General features: G+C 45.8%; 1 protein-coding gene across 1 annotated transcript in view; it reads left to right on the top strand.

Moving 5' to 3' along the window:
- EMB1417 (Pentatricopeptide repeat (PPR) superfamily protein) overlaps nt 1-19,369 on the top strand; it is a 118,261-nt gene that overhangs the window by 93,011 nt on the left and 5,881 nt on the right. The window lies entirely within an intron of this gene.

Below are 19,369 nucleotides of genomic sequence, written 5' to 3'. Positions count from 1 at the left end.
TGGATGCGTGTATGCCTGTGGATTTTTTCTGGGTGTGCTTGCATGCAGTGCATGTATGCTTGGATTGCTTGATTCACCAACAAGCCCACGAGGGATAGGGGAATTGCTGCGGGTCACATAGCCCCCCCTCTGGCTTTGGATGTTTTTTGGCACAGATGTGGCCCCATCACTAGCGCCACAGGCTTTCATTAGACAGTGCATCAGTATTTGCTACTTTTTCTAGGAAGCCTTTTCATTAGTGGCGTTCTTCATTCAACATTGGAGGTAGCTCCGTGTTAGGAATGTCAGAATAGGCAACAGAAGAAGCAATTAAGACACGGACTGGCCTCCCATCCGGCGGACACCTCGACTCCAATTTGGCTAGGATCCTCTGACACTAGAGGACACTTGCAATGCCACATACATATACAAGGCTGAAACCTCTGAAGGGCAGTAGATGTAGGCTTTAACCCGAAACTTTACTTAAAACTTTAAAACACAGAGAAACTTTGCAGATAACACCTGTAACGGGAATTAACACTTCAAATGAACACGGCTTGGAAGCTAGAGCGCTCCAAGCAGACGCCGACAACCTGCTGTCTCACCAAGCTGCTCAAACCTGTCCATGGCTGTAATTGCAGGTTTTTGACCCAATTTTTCCAGCATAACGGCGCAAAACCCCTCTAGGTCAAAAGTACACGTCAAGGACGCTTTCCCTTGCGGCTTGGAAGCTTTCCAGTGAGTTGCAGGTCAATTTCAGCGTGCTGTAATTCCTTATTTTGTCACTATCAGGTGCCCAAAGCCCTGTTTACGCATCCCAAGGCTTTCCCGAGGCTCCCCTGGCATTGCCCTATAGTTTAGGTGCGAAACCCTAAACCTGCAGAAAAGCATAGCACGCTGTAATTCTCTGTTTTGGATCGTTTTGGGCGAGCGAGAACGCCTACGCGTGTCTCAGGTGCTCCCACACACAATGGGAGAGTTCCCCTTTTCAAACGGATGAGTTTTCACGCAAGAAAACTCTCTGTTTTCGCAATCCCTCATGATGGAGCTATGCTTATCTGTTGGGGATTAGCAATTAGCTAATCCGGTTCCTGCACAAAAGGCTCTTGCATTGGCAAACACACATTAAAACTCACAGAACTTTACATGGTCATCTGAGGAGCCTAACTAGGTGGGGCATTACCATATGCGCAAAGGGGAGAGAGATGCACGAGAGAAAATCGTCACACTACATAGAGCAAGGGAGAAGGCAAGCTTTCTATTAAAGCTGTGATCACCTACACACACACACACACACACACACACACACACACACACACACACACACACACACACACACACACACACACACACACACACACTGTAGGTCACAGTGAGAGAGAGAGGCAGCCCCAAGTTTTGCGCCAATTTTGGCTGACGTGGTAGTGGAAAGTCTCCTGCAGCTTTTGGTGCTGCCATGTGTCCACTATGCCTCTTTGGGTTAATTTTCCTAGTATCCACCAACTTATAAGTGTAGCGAGGGGGCCTAAATGACTTTGAACTGAGCCTAGACACCCTTTTACTGCTCAGATTCCAGTGTCGATCGGCCCGACCAACTCGTGGCGGCATGGCCTTCTCGTCCGCGGGTGTAACTCTTGGTCATTGGCCGTTTCACACTGGCCATTCAATGTCTGCTCATTTGTGGCTTCAAAAAGAGGATTCCAAAAATTAAATAAAAATCATCGAAAAGTAACCAACAACTAAGGTTAGCAGTTGCCACGTCCTCGTGACATACCCCCCTCTTGAAATCGCAAACGACGGTCAGTAGCCATTATCTGCTTTGCCTGAGTCTTCTCCAAGGCAACTTTGATTTTCATATACATTTATCCATGTTCTCAACATATAGATTTGCCTCAATTTTTTTTTCCTTTGTATTCAAAATGGGAGGAACCTTTTTCCCACCTTCAACAATCTCAAAAGGTGCCTTGCCTGTGGACGAATGCATCGTATTGTTGTACGTATACTCAAGCATAGGCAAATACTATTCCCACTTGCCCTTATTATCTGACACATAACATTTCAGCAGATCCAAGACAGTACAATTAGCGTCTTGTGACTGTTCATCAGTTTGTGGATGATATGAGGATGAAAACTTGAGCGTGGTGCCCATGTTTTCAAACAATCCTCTCCAAAACAAACACGTCATGCGAGGATCACGATTAGTGACAATTGACTGTGGCATACCATGGTACTGAAATACATTGTACATGAACAACCGTGCCATCTGGTCTGATTTTATCTTCGTCCTGATAGGAATAAAATGGGCCTGCTTGCTGAACGTGCAAATAATGGTCCATATACCATCATTCCTTGTCTGCGTTCTTGGAAGATCAAAGATAAAATCCATAGCAATGCTTTCCCATGGCTTATTCGGAATCTGCAGTGGCTGTAATAACCCTGGTGCCTTTTGTCTGTCAAACTTGACCTTTTGGCAAATCATGCATGCTCGCACAAAGGCATCCACATCTCTCCTCAAAGTAGACCAATAAAAGAACGTCTCTACCACTTTAACTGTTGCATCAATACCTTGCATACGGTGGGACATGACTTTCTACCATGACCTTATGTCGTAATGGCCTAGTGACACGAAGTCTGCCATGCATCATCATAAAACTGTCTCTGAGAGGAGGTAGTGCTCATGGCGTTGCCCATCTTGCAACTATTCAAAGATCCTTGCAAAATCTTTATCAATAGCATACTGTTCCTTCATGTCATCAAGCTCATGATGATAAGGAATTGACACAACTGAAATTTGTGGCTTCCTTGATAACGCATCAGCCACAACATTCTTCTTGCCTTCCACATGCATAATCTGGAAGTGGAACATAGAAAGAATGTTTGCTTAGCACTGCTCCGAAGCTATTGCCACACGCGTCACACTGGAACTTCCTGAGATCTGGTAAAACAATCACGTGATCTAAAGTAAACTTTTCCTTTAAGAGACTAAAAGACGAAATCTCTTTTTGGGTCCATCTAAAAGTGACCTCTTTCTTTTGCAAAGCGTGAAGAGGTGAAGCTATCTCTGCAAAATTCTTGATAAACCTTCTAAAGTACGAGCACAATCCCAAGAAGCTTCGTACATTGTGCACAGTCTTCAAGTCTTGCCATGTCTTAATAGCTTCGACCTTTGCGGGATCCATTCTGACACCATCCTTTGACACTATGTGGCCAAGAAAGTGGTTCTCTTCAAAGAAGAATTCACTTTTCTTAGGATTGACAAGTAACTTGTGACTGCGTAACTCTTCGAACACAATGGTCAAGTGACACCTATGCTTCTCTTCAGTCTTCGAACAAACTATCATGTCATCAAAGAATGAGCCAACAAAATTTTGATGCGAGTGGAAAATCCGGTCCATCATCCTATTGGAGCATTTCTAAGACCAAATGGTATCACTAAGAACTCATAAAGACCAAACTTCGTTCTAAACGTAGTTTTGTGCACCTCCTCTGGCTTGATACGAATCTGATGGTACCCGCTCTTAAGGTCTATCCTGCTGAAAATTGCAGCACCCTCTAAATGGTCAAGAATATCATCAATCCTTGGGATAGGAAACCTGTTCTAGATGGTATTCTTATTCAACACACGGTAGTCAATACACATGCGCCAAGAGCTATCCTTCTTCTGCACTAGGAGCACTGGAGAGCAAAAAGGTGAAGAACTAGGCTGAATCAAACTCTTTTCTAAAAGATCCTCAACTTGGCCCATAATCTCTTTCTACTGAGCTGCACCAATCTTGTAGGGAGGTCTGTTTGGTGGGCTACACCCTGGCACCAAATCTATGGCATGGTCCTCAAGCCTCTTCGGCGGCAATTGTGACAGTAATGATTAAAAAAATCATCCATTAAACTCTTGCAAAAATGCCGACCTTTCTTTATTTAACACAGATAAATTTGACTGACAATTATCTGAAACATCACGTGCAAAAATCAAGTTCGCAGAAAGATGATTCTTAATTATAGAAGTGATAGCCAAAGGGATACAATAGGGATAAACTCCCCTGTGAGCTTTACAACTAAAACATGAGTTTTGCCCCTATGTTGAAGGGTGATCTTTTTGTCAAAGACATCCAGCACGCCATGTGTTCGGAACTTCGGAACATTCACGGAATTCCCAACAGCGCATTGCACCCTTCCAATGGCATGATATAAAACTATAGCTAAGTCTGGTGAGATAAAGTTCGCTTTGACACATGGAGCAAAGAAAGTAAGTGGCTGACTTTACCCCCATTCTTTGCATAACTCCCTGGCATCCATGCTTGGCTTGTCACCCACCATGTCTGGCACTAAACCTGCCGTGGGTTTGGGCTTCTTTCCTTTCTTGTCCTCTTTATCATCTGAGTCAGCTAGTCTTTTCATTTGTGGACAATCTATAGCAAAGTGACCAGGCTGCTCACATATAAAACATTTATTCTCAGACATCAAGACCTTCTTTTCCTCGTGCGACTTACGCACAAAAGGCTTCCTTTTTTGTTTCTTTGTCTGCACTCTAGAAGTCCTGGCTGAGTCCTTGTCCTTGTTGACCTTTTCCGACCTCTGTGATCCTTCAGTAGCCGTTTTCACAAACGGCTTCTTTGCTGACTTTTCTTTTGCTGCCCCCCTTTCACATTGCCTAGAAACCCACTGTCCTCTCCCTTCAACAAGGCAAGACTAGTGTTGGCAACTTCCATAAGTTGAGTGAGGGTAACCACTATGTTCTTTGTACAATAATCTCGAAGCCCTTTAGGCAGCCCACAACAATACTTCTCAATCTGCTCTGTCAGTGGCACAAACCTGTAGGAGGTTACTGAGAGCAACGCTTTACAAAACTTCCGATTGTACTCCTGTAGGCTCTTGCAAGTAGTGGCAGTGAGTTGGTGCCAATCCGTCATGACGTCGGCTTCAAATTCATTTGACAGCCACGAAGATGCAAACATTTGCTTGAAGTATACCCATGAGGCAGGTGCCTGTCCTTGCATCAAAAGTGTCGTCCACCATGTAAGCGCATTGTCTTTCAAGAAAGTGGCAGCTTTCCTGACCTTGAAAGTGCCAAACTTTACAGTTGCACCACCTCTTTGTAGGCTTTTGGCTTTTCCAATGCCCCCAAATTGTCATAGGGAATTGTCTGCAACATGGGCACTGAAGTAGGGATCATCGGCATTCCTTTGCCATTGACATTTTGTGTCTTAATAAGTGCCATATCTGGCTGCTGTCCAGAAAAGCCAGTCATGCCAAAATTGCCTTGTGGCACCCCAAAGTGGCCTTGATTGCTCTGAAAGCCTTGTTGCATGCCGATATTACCATACATGGGTTTTGGCATCATGCCTTGCATACCCCCAAACACTATTCCTGGCATATATTGCTCGTTTCCAGGTGCATAACTAGCCATACTTTGGAACACAGATCCACCCCTGAAATACCGAGGATGTATCGTGGGTGGTGGAAAAACTTGATGCATTGCCTGGAAATTGGTTCCCTGTCCATTTAATACAACCTGTGGACTCTGAAAGGTGGCGGGCTGAACTGGCAAAACTAGTGGAATTGGCATCCTAACCACGTGTTCATTGACGGAAGGAACCTGTCTTGAAGCCCCAACAAACTCCGCAACGTGCGAGTGCTCCCTATTCTGTTGGGACGCATGAAGGACCCAGGCTTGGGCCTCAACAGGTTCTACTAGCTGTGTGAGTTGCCTTGTCTGCTGTGGCACTGGTGGCGCTTGCAAAAACTCCATAAACCTTGGGTTTAGCACCAGTCCAGCGAAAACATTCATAGTGGCAACCGCCTGAGTCTTGAATGCATCATTTTCAAGTTGCCCAGTCATAAAACCCTGCACTGGTGGAGCATTCACATCAACAAAAGGCACAGACAGGGTGACAGTGAACTCTCGCCAACTTCAAACACTGTAGGAATTGCTTGCCTGTCCTGCGAAGAGGAACCCTCTTCCATAATGCCTTTCCCTTTGTCGGCCATAGTGTAATGCCGCGTTCATGTACTCTGTGTCTTCACCAAACACCAACCGAGGCTCACTTCTTGAGGAAAAAGTGATTGTGTCCCGGCGATGGAACCATGAAATCCGTCCGAAGGGCGGTAGATGTAGGCTTTCACCTGAAACTTTACTTAAAACTTTAAAACACAGAGAAACTTTGTAGATAAAACCTGTAACGGGAATTAACACTTCAAATGAACATGGCTTGGAAGCTAGAGCGCTCCAAGCAGACTCGACAACCTATTGGCCCCAAAAACTGGCGCCCCTTTCGGTATTTCTTTATTCTTATTGCAAAAACTGATCCGAACATTTTCACCTAACTCTCACCATGCTGCTCTAACCTGTCTATGGCTGTAATTGCAGGTTTTTGACCCAATTTCGCCAGCATAACGGCGCAAAACCCATGTAGGTCAAAAGTACAAGTCAAGGACGCTTTCCCTTGCGGCTTGGAAGCTTTCCAGTTAGCTGCAGGTCAATTTCAGCGTGCTGTAATTCCTTGTTTTGTTACTGTCAGGTGTCCAAAGCCCTGTTTACGCATCCCAATGCTTTTTGAGGCTCCCTTGGCATTGCCGTGCAGTTCAGGTGCAATGAGAGAAACGCCATGTTTTGCCCAAAGACGTTGAATATTGAGGGTTGCTTGCTCCACGATAGCCTTCTCTCGATCGAGCAAAGTGGTTCGGAGAGCCTCTGAAGATGGCGGCACATAGCCGGTGCCATACTCTCCTATCCGTTGCACCATGACTTTCCAATACTCCGACCTATTTCGATCAAACATAGAAGAGGTTAGTATCAAAAGGTGGAACCGATGATAACGGAAGAAATGAGAGAGAAGATTGATAAATCATAAAACAATGAACATACCTCGCCGCGACAAATGGAATATGGTCGTGATAGAAGAATCGAGCCACGGCCACATCCACCTCTTCCTTCTTCTTTGGGTCCCAAGAGGTGGCAAGGGTCCTTTGGCGACGAATTGGACCTTGTGAAGATGCACCAACACCTACACCGGGTAGAGAGGAAGAAGGGAAAATGAGGGTCTTTGGATCAATACCTTTGCGTGCGGACTTAGCTTTGTAGTTGAATTGCCGATCCTTTTCCTCGAGCTCCTTCCTCTTCTCGATGGTTACATTGGTGCAAAATCTCACCTCATGTCCTGGCACTCGAAGAAAGTGTGCCCTCACTTTGTCATGCCCCCCTTTCCGCGTGTAAGAGCATAGCTTGCATGCCCATGCATGAGAACCTCCCGCCGCTGACAAGGTGCCCTCCGAGGTCACTTCATCCCACCACGACCATTCCTTCGCCTTTTGAGTGTTGCCTGTATGAACGGAGGGGGTTGTACGAGAAGAAGAGGCCATGGAATCTAGATGATGGAAATTGGAATGAGACTCGAGAGAGCTTGAGGCTTAAAGCCTTGAGACTCGAGAGCATGAGAGAGCTTGAAAGTTGAGAGCCTTGAACTTTGAAGGCTTGATGCTTGAGAGCAAGATAGAAGTTGAGAGCTTGAGAGATTGAAGCTTGAGCCTTGAGAGCTTGAGAGCAATAGAGCTTGAGAGGCTAGAGCAAGAGAGCTTGAGAGCAAGAGAGCTTGAGAGCTTGTGAAGGAAAGGGGTGAGGGCTTGGCACATTATATAGTTTTTGAGGGCTTACTGTTTTTGAATTTTAAGTTTCTGCCCGTTTTTGAACATTCGAAAAATCTACCCCTTTTTTTCCGTTCCGGCCGTTCCTCCGTTCCTAGTCCGTTCCGGTCGACCGTTCCGGTTTGAGTCCGCCTGTCGGAACGGACTACCGTTCCGGGACGTTCCAAGCCTTGCCTACTGGCCGGAACGCCGTTCTGGCGTTCCAGGCATGGTTTTACCCATTCCCTGGTAACTCTGTTTTACCCTTCCACGAATCCTTTTCTTTCTTGTGTTAGTGATTCCTTTTAGCTTGAATGGTGGTTCCTTTTACCTTTCCTTGAAGAGAGGGAATGAGAGTGAGCAGTAAAGATGTGGAGAGAGAGAGAGAGAGAGAGAGAGAGAGAGAGAGAGAGAGAGGAGAATCACACCCGATGGGGTCCCAACTTAAGGGCCCCCCACACCGTTGCTGATGTGGTATTTGCTTTAGATTGCGTAAATGGAATGTACACACATGCAATACCTCAAGTGTAGACTCTATTGACTCGAATAGGGAATGTCGCCGCGGTAACTCCTCAAGACAAGGCACCTCCGGGGCTGATTTGATGCACCTTAGGATCCTTATCGATGTGGGATTGTGGATGGCCACCAAGGAGTAGATTTGGGGCTGAATTGCGCTCCCGATGTGAGAGGAATGAAGGGCTGAAAACGCAGATCTCGATGATGCCGATGATGGACAACAATAGGAGCACACGATGACAGCGAGGGAATGGCCGAGGAGAGGTGCGATGGGTTGCTGAAGCACCGGACCGCAACGAGGATGGCTAGCGGCTGTAGTTTTGAGCCAATCCGGCAAGGGAAGGGCCGAAAACTGAAAATGCTAAGGCTGATCTGCAGGGTGAGAAAGCGTTAGGGCTGATCTGGCACTTGCAAGCAAAAACGTTGTGGCTGGTTGCTCTTGCGGAAAACGTCAGGCTGAGGGAACTCCAAAACGCTAGGGCTGATGGGAGCAAAAACGTTGGGCTGATGTGCTCCTTGATCTAGCGAGGAAACTTGCTCTCAAATGTTAGGCCGAGTGTTCCCTTTATAGGCCAAATTTGCTAATTATAAACTCCTTTAGGTTGAGGTAGGGCAAATTGTCCACCAACCCAACAAATTAAATCTATAAATGATTTAATTTATAAGTTTTTGACCAGGGCTAAGTTATGGGTGAAACTGTTGCACATCTGTTGATACGGGAATCCGATTGACGCAGGGAATGGCTTGTCAGATTCCTCTAGCCTAAAACTACATGCATGTCATGCCAGATGTCCACTGTATTGTAATAACGTTTGCCAAAATGCGTGTACAAAGCATTTATGCAAGAGGCTTCCAAAACTGAAAAATTGGCTCTACAAGTCGATGAAGCATGTCCACATGCCACATAGAGCCATGTGCACATGACATCCCCTCCTGCTTAAGGTGAGGTACTGGTACCGAACTCCATGCATGCCATACGATGGTCTCGGATGAAGTTCCTTCTAGATGATGTCCTCCACGACGACTTTTGAGAGAGAGGCTCCCTTGGGTGATGTGGAAATGTCCAAAACACAAGGATCGTGATGATGCATCTACTCGCAAACAATGGATTGCCTCTTGGATCAACGATGCCCTTGTTAGTTACCAACCAACAATAACCTTTGCTGCCCCAACTCGGATGGTGTGAACCAACTACAAACTGGATGGGTACTCATCGAGCGAATGGCTGGATATGCAAGTGATATTCAATGAGTCTAAAATGCATAGACAGCATGTTAAAGAGGCCAAATATCGAAAGGTCAGTTTTGAGGACGTAGCCTCCACAAATTTGGAAAAACCAACTCAGTCTATTGGTGACATTTCTACTACTAGTAGTGCTCCAGAGAGAGCAGAATCTAGCAGTCAGGCAGTGAAGAGATCTATGCGTGTATCTTGTGCACCTGAGCATTTTGAGCCAGGATTGGACTATGTGTTCACTGACTGCGATGAGCCCACTTGTTACAAAGTAGCTATTCAAATGGAAGATAGCGTGAAGTGGGAGCAAGCTATGCAATCTGAGTATAACTCGATTGTGAACATTGAGACATGGGACTTGGTTGAATTGCCAGAAGGCAAGCACGTCTTAACTTGCAAATGGGTTTACAAGAAGTTTACATTTGATGATCCTAAGCCTAAGTACAAGGCTAGATTGGTAGCTAAGGGATTCAAAACTCAAGTAGAAAAGGGGAGTTGTTTTTGATGAAATCTTCTCACTAGTAGGGGGTTCTAAGCAGTGCTATAAAAAAATTGACACTTTTATGCGGTCCCATGGTTTTAGAAGGAGTCAAGAGGATCACTGCTTGTATACAAAAAAACTCAGTGATGGTGCTTCGGTCATTCTCATTTTATATGTAGATGACATGCTCATTGCAGGAAAGTCCACTAAGGAGATTGCTAAATTGAAGCAAATGTTGAGCCAAAACTTTGCTATGAAAGATGTGGGCGAAGCAAATTATTTTTTGGGTATTCGTATCAAGAGAGACGAGAAAAGAGGCGTTTTTGAGCTATCTCAGAAATCCTATATCCACAGTTTTGCAGCGTTTCAATATGCAGGGGGGGAGTACCCCACTACCGTCATATTTGAAACTTAGCAAGGAAGATTCTCCCGAGTCAGATGTTGATGCTGAGAGAGCAAAAATGGAAAATGTGCCATACTCTTCTCTATAGGCAGTCTTATGAATGCTATGGTAGCTACGAGGCGAGAACGGAACTTGAACGTTTTCAGCCAGTGCTGATTGCGCAAAGCAAACCTGCTACCAAGAGGCTATTTAGATGGAAGATAGCGTGAAGTGGGAGCAGGCTACACAATCAGAATATAAGGCAAATGAGACTTGGGAACCAAGAGAAGTGCCGGAGGGCAAACAAGCCTTGCCTTGCAAATGGGTGTATAAGAAGAACTACACGACAGAAAATTTTGAGCCTAAGTATAAGGCTTGATTGGTTGCTAAGGGAGTCAATTAGGAAAAAGGCATGGATTTCGATGAGATTTTTTCTTTAATGTTCAAGATGACTACGTTACGTCTTGTGCTTGGACATGGAACTTGTCCAAATGGACGTAAAGACGATATTTTTTCACAGGGATCTAGAAGAGGATGTTTATATGAAGCAACCAGAGGGTGTTGAAGTTAAACCTGACAAGCCTAGCAAGGCAGAACTTGTGTAATGAGTGATTTTCCAAAAGGTCAAGTTTGACAGGCAAAAGGCACCATGGTTTACAACCACTACCTATTCCAGATAAGCCATGGGAAAGTATTGCTATGGATTTTATCTTTGACCTTCCAAGATCGTTGACATGGAATGATTATATACGGATCATTATTTGCAGTTTCAGCAAGCACGTCCATTTTATTCCTGTCAGGAAGAAGATAAAATCTGATTAGATGGCACGGTTGTTTCTGTACAATGTGTTTAAGTACCATGGTATGCCACAGTCTATTGTCAGTGATCGTGCTCCTCGTTTGACAAGCCTGTATTGGAGAGGCTTGTTTGAAAACATGGGCACCACGCTCAAGTTTTCCTCCTCATTCCATCCACAAACTGATGGACAATTGGAACAAGCTAGTTCTAATGTCTTAGATTTGCTGAAATGTTATGTGTCATATAATAAGGGCAAGTGGGAACATTATTTACCCATGCTAGAGTATGCATACAACAATACGATGCATTTGTCAATAGGCAAGGCACCTTTTGAGATTGTTGAGGGTGGTAAAAAGGTTCCTCCCATTTTACACACAAAGGACAACATCTTTGAGGCAGATTGATATGTTGAGAACATGGATGAAATGTATAAGAAAATTAAGCTTGCCTTAGAGAAGGATGTGCCAGAAGATATGTCAGATGAAGATCACCGAGAAATTGAGGAACTTGATGAGATCTTGGTACCTGAGCAGATTTTGGCACATAAGGAATGAAAAGTTAAGGGACAAGTTGCAAGACATTATTTGGTGAAGTTATGGAACTATCCACCCATGGACGCAAAGTGGATGGGAGAGTGTGAATTGCTAGAATCACCGAATGTATTGCAACTTCACCATGAGGCCTTTGGATTACAACCCATGTCTGCCCCAACTCAACGTGTTTAAAAGAGGGGTAATGATGGAGCTAGCACATCCTATATACATACGGATTGGAAGTGTACATACTACATCGCTCTACAAGTGTTGAAGGTACAATGCTCACTTGTATGACAGATGGAAATGACAAAAATATGAACGTATCATTAAGTCATTTGTATCTATGTTTCATGACCTTTCTTGCGGATACATTGATGATAAAAGTGTGCTAACCACACGAAATCATCTATGGCATGTATATCTGGCATGCAATCAAGGATGCTGCGATTTCAAGAGGGGGTATGTCACGAGGCTGTGACAATCACTAACCTTAGTTGTTGGTTTCTTTTTTTCTTTGCGTAAAAAGAGATCCTTCCATTAGTTAATGATAACTGCCCGAAGGCTATAGACCACCTCTACGAGAGAGGGCTACAACAGAAAACATGGGGAGACTCTCCTAGTGAGAAAATGCATGTACAACGAGGGCTAGATCACGAGATGGGAGGAGAAAAAAGCTACACTAGTGGCCGGTAGTGCCATCTAGGCTTGAACCAGGGTGAAGAAAGGCCCTGGGCGCCATAGTTGCAAAAAGCCTCTTAGTGCTCCCGCATGCGGTCATAGCTACCCTGAAGTCTCTCAAATTGACCCTTGAGTATGTGTATCAGTTCTAGCCAAGTGTCCCGAATAGTCTCTGCTAGTGGAACAGGCCGGCCTCGAAGATGCGGAAGCAACGGGCACGCCAAATGAACTAGTGTCAGGCCGCAGACGAGCTCCCAACACCACTCTTTGTCTTTGCACCACTCCCGAGGGATGAGCTCTATGGCAGGCTGGAGTGTAGGTTGACCCTCCTAGATCACTATCATCCTGTTGGTGGAAGCCAACTCAAAATGGCAAGAGGAGGTTTTTCAATGGAAGCCATGGGTATATATTAACCCATGAGGACTTCCAACTAAAAGAAGGCTTCTAGTTGACAGTTTTTCATGCCCCAAAGGTTGTAGAGCATCATGGAGTGTGTGCTATTAGCGATTAACAATTGCCTTTGGCAACAAATAATCTCCAATTCTTCATTGGCAATACAAGATAGAATTCCTGAAGGTTAATTTATCCGAAAGTTTTGATTGTGTTGTTGATCATTTACTATTGGTACAAGGGAGTTCGGAAGTGAAAGATTCAAGATCTCTTGCACGCAAACCTACTCAACAAATTGTTGTTTTCAAGCTGCTCTCATATTGCACACGTGGACCAGACGTCATCAATGACCCTATAGCTAAGTTTTTATTAAAAAAAAAGATGTTGATCATGCAATAGAGCTTACTCCAAGAGCTCAACCAGTTGCCCATAGACCTTACAAAATGTCAGTACTTGAATCTGCGGACTCAAGGAGCAATTCACTCAACTCCTTGAACAAGGCTTCATTCGACCCAATGTTTCTCCGTGGAGTACTCTTGTTCTCTTTAATCGGAAGAAGGATGGTACTCTAGTTTTTGTATAAATTATCGTGGATTGAACCAGGTAACAATCAAGAATAAGTATGCAATTCCAAGGATTGATGAACTACTTGACCGATTACATGAAGCTTCTATCTTCACAAAAATTGATCTTAAGTCAGGGTATTACCAAATCCAAATCAAGGAGGACATACCAAATATAGGAATTTATACTCAACACACACACCCGACAAGATCACAACACCACAAACACCTACCATCACGGTTTGTCTTAACCCTTGCAACGCACACACTATCTCTCTCTCACTCTCTTTACACAGAACAACGCCTGTTCGAGGGGCACACACATCCACACTGCGAGACACTACAAGAGCAGAAGAAAGAGAAGTAGGGAAGGGAAACAGGACACCAAATTGGGTGACAATGGCCTTGATATTGCTTCAGAAGAACATTTACAAAATTTCTAATGCCAAAACTATGTCTAGTTTCAAGAAAAAATTCTCATGGGCTTGAGAGGAACTAGCCCCCAATTGTTGTAGCCTTGTGCGCTACCAACCATTGAAACATAGTAACTCTCCTTGGTTGCTTGTTGTCCCACTACCGCTCCCAAAACCTTGTCAAGAACTCACCTGTGAGGCCCTCCTCCTGCCAGTGGAGTGTTGCAGTTGGGCGAGCCTCTCTCTCTCTCTCTGCTGTTAGAATATGTCGCCCCAGACGCACTGTGTATTGGAAGAAAGGAAACCCTTGTGGGTGATCGGCTGAACCAAAGGGATCCCGCCACCACTCTGCTGGGTCTCACTGTACTCGTACTAGAGGGCGGCTCTCCCAAACCGTAAGCTGCCAGTGTCCCGACTCAAGATCTACTGGGTCAGGATCAATGACACAGGTCTCCCACAGATCCCCTCAACTCTAATCCTCTGAAAACAGCACTCTGCAACATGTGGTGCCTCTAGTGAGACTCTGGGAAGCCGCCCCTCCCCTTGAATCTTGAAAAACATGTGGGGGCTGTCTCCGAGAAAGCCCTAATTGCAATTAGGACCTCCGAGCGTGTGAAGGCCCCCAACCATCTAGGAGCTGTTGCCTCCAGAGGGGTGTGCCACTCAGTTGGTATAGCCTTTGTAATATCCTGACACATGCTCTGCACCCCCATGCATACCTCGTTGCTGGATGCTCTGAATCTCTTCGAAGGTCTGAAAATTGCAGCGAGTCATCTAACGTGCAGGCTGGACCCTCTGCCATGGGACCCCAAGAAACATGAGGCTTGCTGCCAACCAAATGGCCTCTTTGTGTGCTAACCATGGGGTTCCAAACAAGAGGCTGTCTCAAGTGCTCCTCCATGCAAGTGGGTTGGTGCTGCTCCAGGCCACTCCACAACTGCTCCCTGCACCTAAGTAGATTCGTGACAAAGTGGTCCTCCCAACTGCAGCTCAAGCCGACCCTGCGCATCTATGTAAAAATCCACCTAATGGACGGACTTTTAAGGGCCACCCGTATGAGGGACTCCAGCACGAATCCGATGTAGCAACAACTCCTTCCAAGGCTCCTCTCCTAAAAGACGACCTTTGACCACCAACTTCTCAAGGATGGCTTTTCTCTGTCGTGCTGGGTCGATGATCCCTAGCCCTCCTTGAGAACATGGTAAGGTGATGACCTGCCAGGACACCTTGGCCTTGGCTGATTGGGTGTCGCGTCCTGACAACAAAAAATTCCTGATCAGCCTCTCCACCTGGCTAATATTGGAACTCCAGAAGATCCAACAAGATGTGATGCACCACATAGAAGAAGAAGCGAACCACAAGGTGTCTACATCCTGCTGCATCCAGTGGCATCACATTGAACTGGGCTAGAGGCCAAACTGTCTGTACCAAATTTGTCACCCCGAGGTCCCTTGTGTGGTGTGAGAATTTAACAGCCTGGACCTGGTGCCAGTGAAGATCTGCGTGCAAGGTCCACTTTGTGTGATCCCTGTGGCACATTGGAAAGGAGAAATCTACTGCTGTATCCAAAGCCTCGGTGCCCCTGGCTGCTAGAAACAAGACGTGCACTCGAAAGCAGGCTACCTCAAGGTCAAGAGAAGGGTCACTGAGGAAACGGGTGAATCTGTAGTCGAAAAAATCCTAGCATCTGTCAATATCAAAACTGGTGAGCCCACGGGGGACTGCTACAAACAGAGAGACCTAAACCAAAAGTGGCGTCCTCAAGTAGGGCTGTCCCTTTTGAGCCATTTGGCTCGAACGGAAGGCACTACCAAGAGAGCGTCTAGCTGCAGATGAGTCTCGAGTCCCCTGTGTCGGAGAAGGGTTTGTGGGATGGGTCGGGTGATGAGGCTGAGGGCCGAGCAGGGGAAGGGGTGGGGGGGGGGGGGGGGGGGGGGGGGGGGGGGGGGGTTTGGCGATGGTGAGGCTGAGGTGAAGGGGGGCTTCTCAGAGGACTCCTGCTGCTGCAGGGGGTCAAAACGGTTGCCTGTCAGAACCCAATGTTGTTGAACTGGAGGAGGTCGGCCACTCGGGGGGGAGGGGCAGTGTGACGAGCCCGTCCCCGTCGATGGCAGCCGGGCACCTGGTGCCAACCGTCAGCTAGTTGATCGTTGGCCTCTGTCGAAGTGCTAGCCTGTGTGTCCTGGGTACTTGTCTGCTAGGCATGTTCAGCCTTGTGGGGCTGAGTATGCGCTGCGGATCCAGAGCTCTTGCGAGGACATACTTTCTCTAAGTGGCCCCTCTGACTGTAAATGAACCATTGGTTTAGGAGTCCCGAATACTTCACCCTCTAACGTAACCACTCCTTGCTCACCCTAGGTAGGAGAACCACCTTCGGAGGTTATGAGTATCACGAACCAGAACGCGTACTGAAGCCACACCACCAGCCGTGGCTGCAACTGAAGCTGTGTGTGTGGGGTCTCCAAGACTGTCCCGATCTAAGTCACAAATGGCCGGACATTGTGTGGCTAGTGTGAAATGGCCGACGGCCGAGAGTTTCACCCGCAACAGTGAAGGCTAGGTCATCACGAGATGGTCGGGCCGATCGGCACTGACATCCGAGCAGTAAAAGGGTGGCTAGGCTCAATTCAAAGTCATTTAGGCCCCACGCGACACTTATGAGTTGGTGGGTACTAGTAAATTAACTCAAAAGAGGCATAGGGGACACACATGATGGCAGGGGACACACATGACGTCTCCGCAGCAGTTTGCCAGATTCATCAGCAAGAGGGGTGCCCAAATTTGAGGACTAGGCTGATTTTTATTTATTGTGACTACAGTGTGTGTGTGAGTAGTGGGTGCAGGTGATCGCAGCTTTAATGGAAAGCTTGCCTTCTCCCTTGTCTCATGTAGCGCGCGATGATTGGCTCTCGTGCATCTCTCTCTTCCCTTTGCACATATGGTAATGCCCCACTGGTTGGGCTTCTCATATGACCATGCACAGTTTTGAGGGTTTTATGCTGCCAAGGCAAGAGCCTTTTGTACAAGAACCGGATTAGCTAATTGCACAAGTACGCACATTTCCATCGCAAAGGATTGCGAAAACAGAGAGTTTTCTCGCGTGAAAACTCGTCCAATTCAAAGGGGAACTGTCCCATTGCGTGTGGGAGCACCTGAGACACGCGTAGGCGTGTTCGCTCTGCTCAAAACAATCCAAAATAGAAAATTACAGCCTGCTCAGTGCTGTGTTTTTCTATAGGTTTAGGGTTTCGCACCTAAACTGCAAGAAATCACCAGGGGAGCCTCGGGAAAGCCTTAAGATGCGTGTACAAGGTTTTGGGCACTCGACAGTGACAAAACAGAGAATTACAGCACGCTGAAATTGACCTGCAGCTCACCAGAAAGCGTCCAAAAAGCAAGGGAAAGCGTCCTTAATGTGTACTTTTGACCTACAGGGGTTTTGCGCCATTATACTAGCGAAATTGGGTCAAAAACTTGCGATAGCCATGGACAGGTTTGGAAGCAACTTCACAAATAAATCTGTGATTGGAATTTGACGCTTCAAACAAAAACATGGCTTGGCAGCTAGAGTACTTCCAAGCAGACAGCGACACCCTGTAGACCGCACCCCTTTCGGTATTTCTTTATTCATATTGCAAACAGACGATCCAAACGCTTTCACCTAACTCTCACCAAGTTGTTGTGTGGTAAAGTTAAAGTAAAGATCCGGTGAAAGCTAAAGTCTACCACCCTCTAGCGAGTCTAGGGACCGGTTTCAACATCACATCCTCCCAAATCCATAATGTAGAAGTTAATTGGATCTGTAAATATATGAACTTGCAGTCGAAGTGATCCAATCAATGGTGTCAACCATGTGTAGGTTCCATTAGCCATTTGTGCTTCAATTTGTGTCTTTTTGTCATATTCTTCAATACCTAATCTTGCAGCTAATTCTAGGTAGATAAAATTTTGCATAGAGCTTGAGTCGAAGAGTATAAGGGCATCTTGATCTTTGACTTTTCCCATAGTTCTTCATGGCTCATTGGATGCATCAACGGTAGGAACACCTATCAAGTTGGAAATCAATCCAACCGAAGGTCGTGACTTCTTATTTCATGTGCTTTCATACGTAGAAGGCCTTTTGGTATTGGGCTTTTTTGGGCAGTCCCAACCAATGTGACCGTGAAGGCCACATTTGTAACACCTTCCTTTTGATTGGTATTGAGCCATCTCTTCAGAAGTGAGCCTTCGAGTAGGAGTGTTGGAAACTGTACTTGCTCTTGGTTGTGGGGTATCTTGGGTAGAGGAGCGAGGATTTTTCTTCTAGGAAGGCTTAATGAATACCAATTCTTTCTTCATAATGTGATAGCCCACTCTTGCATGTGACATAAGCTGTCGCATATTTGATACGACTTTCGCTATACAGTAATCTCGTAGTGGAAAAAGTAATCCCATAGTGTACTTCTCAATCTTTTCTGCAAAAGTAATGTCTCGAAAGGTAGAAATCGGTAAATAGGCATCCCAAAATCTTTGGTTGTAAATTGGAAGAATGTCCGAAGGGGGCACATCCTGAGAGTAGACCATGCTGCCATTATATCTACTTCGAATTTCTCATTAAGAAAGCTTGGGTAGAAAGCGAGCTGGAAGTCATGCCAGGTCTTTGGACTGTCTAGTTTCTTGGTTAGTGCAGCCCAACATGTCAAAGCACTATCTTTGAGAAAAGGCGTGACTCGTAGCAACTTGGATTCTTCTGTAAAATTTCCGTTACTGAACAGAACATCAAAGTGTTGTAAGAACTTGAGAGCATTGTGGGAATCTTGGACGGCAGAGAAGGTGAAAAATTTAACCGTGGCACCACCACCCTTCAATTTGGGACCTCATCCTGCCAACGAAGGTGTTAAGTAACAATAATAATGGTGATGGTGTCCATCCGTTGCATAAGTGGGTGCAGTTGGTGGTGGGGGAACATAGGGCGGGGGTGCATTGGGAATCTGTAGTGGTACTTCGGAAACCACACACGATCGTTCTCCTGAAGCCATGTTCTTGAAAATGCCTTCCAGAAATTGAGAGACATCTCCAGAATTCAATCGTGAAAAAGTAGTCAGGTAATTTTGGGGAGGATTAGAGGAGTAACTCTAGGAAGGTTGGGGTGGCATAATAGGGTTAGCAGGGGGATTCAAGGTGCTCAAATAGCTATGCAAATTTTCCCAATCTATCCTATCATCTGTCGCCCTCTGTCTTTGTTGTTCTTTTAAATATACCAATTGTCGTACCACATACTGGGCATGTGTCTTGTCATGGAGCCTCTGGGATGGGCTTGGTGGATTTCCTCCTTCAACAATATGATCTCCTGGTTCTTTGTCTATATCGATAGGATCTAAGGTTCTTTATGGTTTATGCCCCTTAAGACAGAGCCATGAAGACGGGAGCACGCTCGATGCGCGATGGACTAAGGGTGGGAGTGGCTAATAAGTCGTGGGCAGGGACACAAAGATTCTTTGATAAAAAAAAAATTATGTAAAATTTGGAAGCGTCGTCTTGTGTTGTCTGCTCTTTGGTAGGACCAGTATGCTTTCAGAAAAAGCACATGCCTGAAGCTCTGATACCAGTTTAATCACTTCCGGGGAGGGATCGGACGGAAACACAGAGATAACTGTAAACTTCACACTTTAACCTTCAAAAACTTGAATAAAAGAGAGAGCAACGACAGGGCGTGGTGAAGTTTCGAGCCAAGACACATTGGCCCCAAAGATTGGCGGCCCTTTCGGTATTTCTTTGTTATTTTACTTGCAAAAGTACAACT

The sequence above is a fragment of the Adiantum capillus-veneris genome, chromosome 9 (assembly GCF_014529385.1).
Source record: "Adiantum capillus-veneris isolate H3 chromosome 9, ASM1452938v2, whole genome shotgun sequence".
In the NCBI taxonomy this organism is placed as follows: domain Eukaryota; kingdom Viridiplantae; phylum Streptophyta; class Polypodiopsida; order Polypodiales; family Pteridaceae; genus Adiantum; species Adiantum capillus-veneris.
This window is presented reverse-complemented; position numbering and strand designations above follow the sequence as displayed.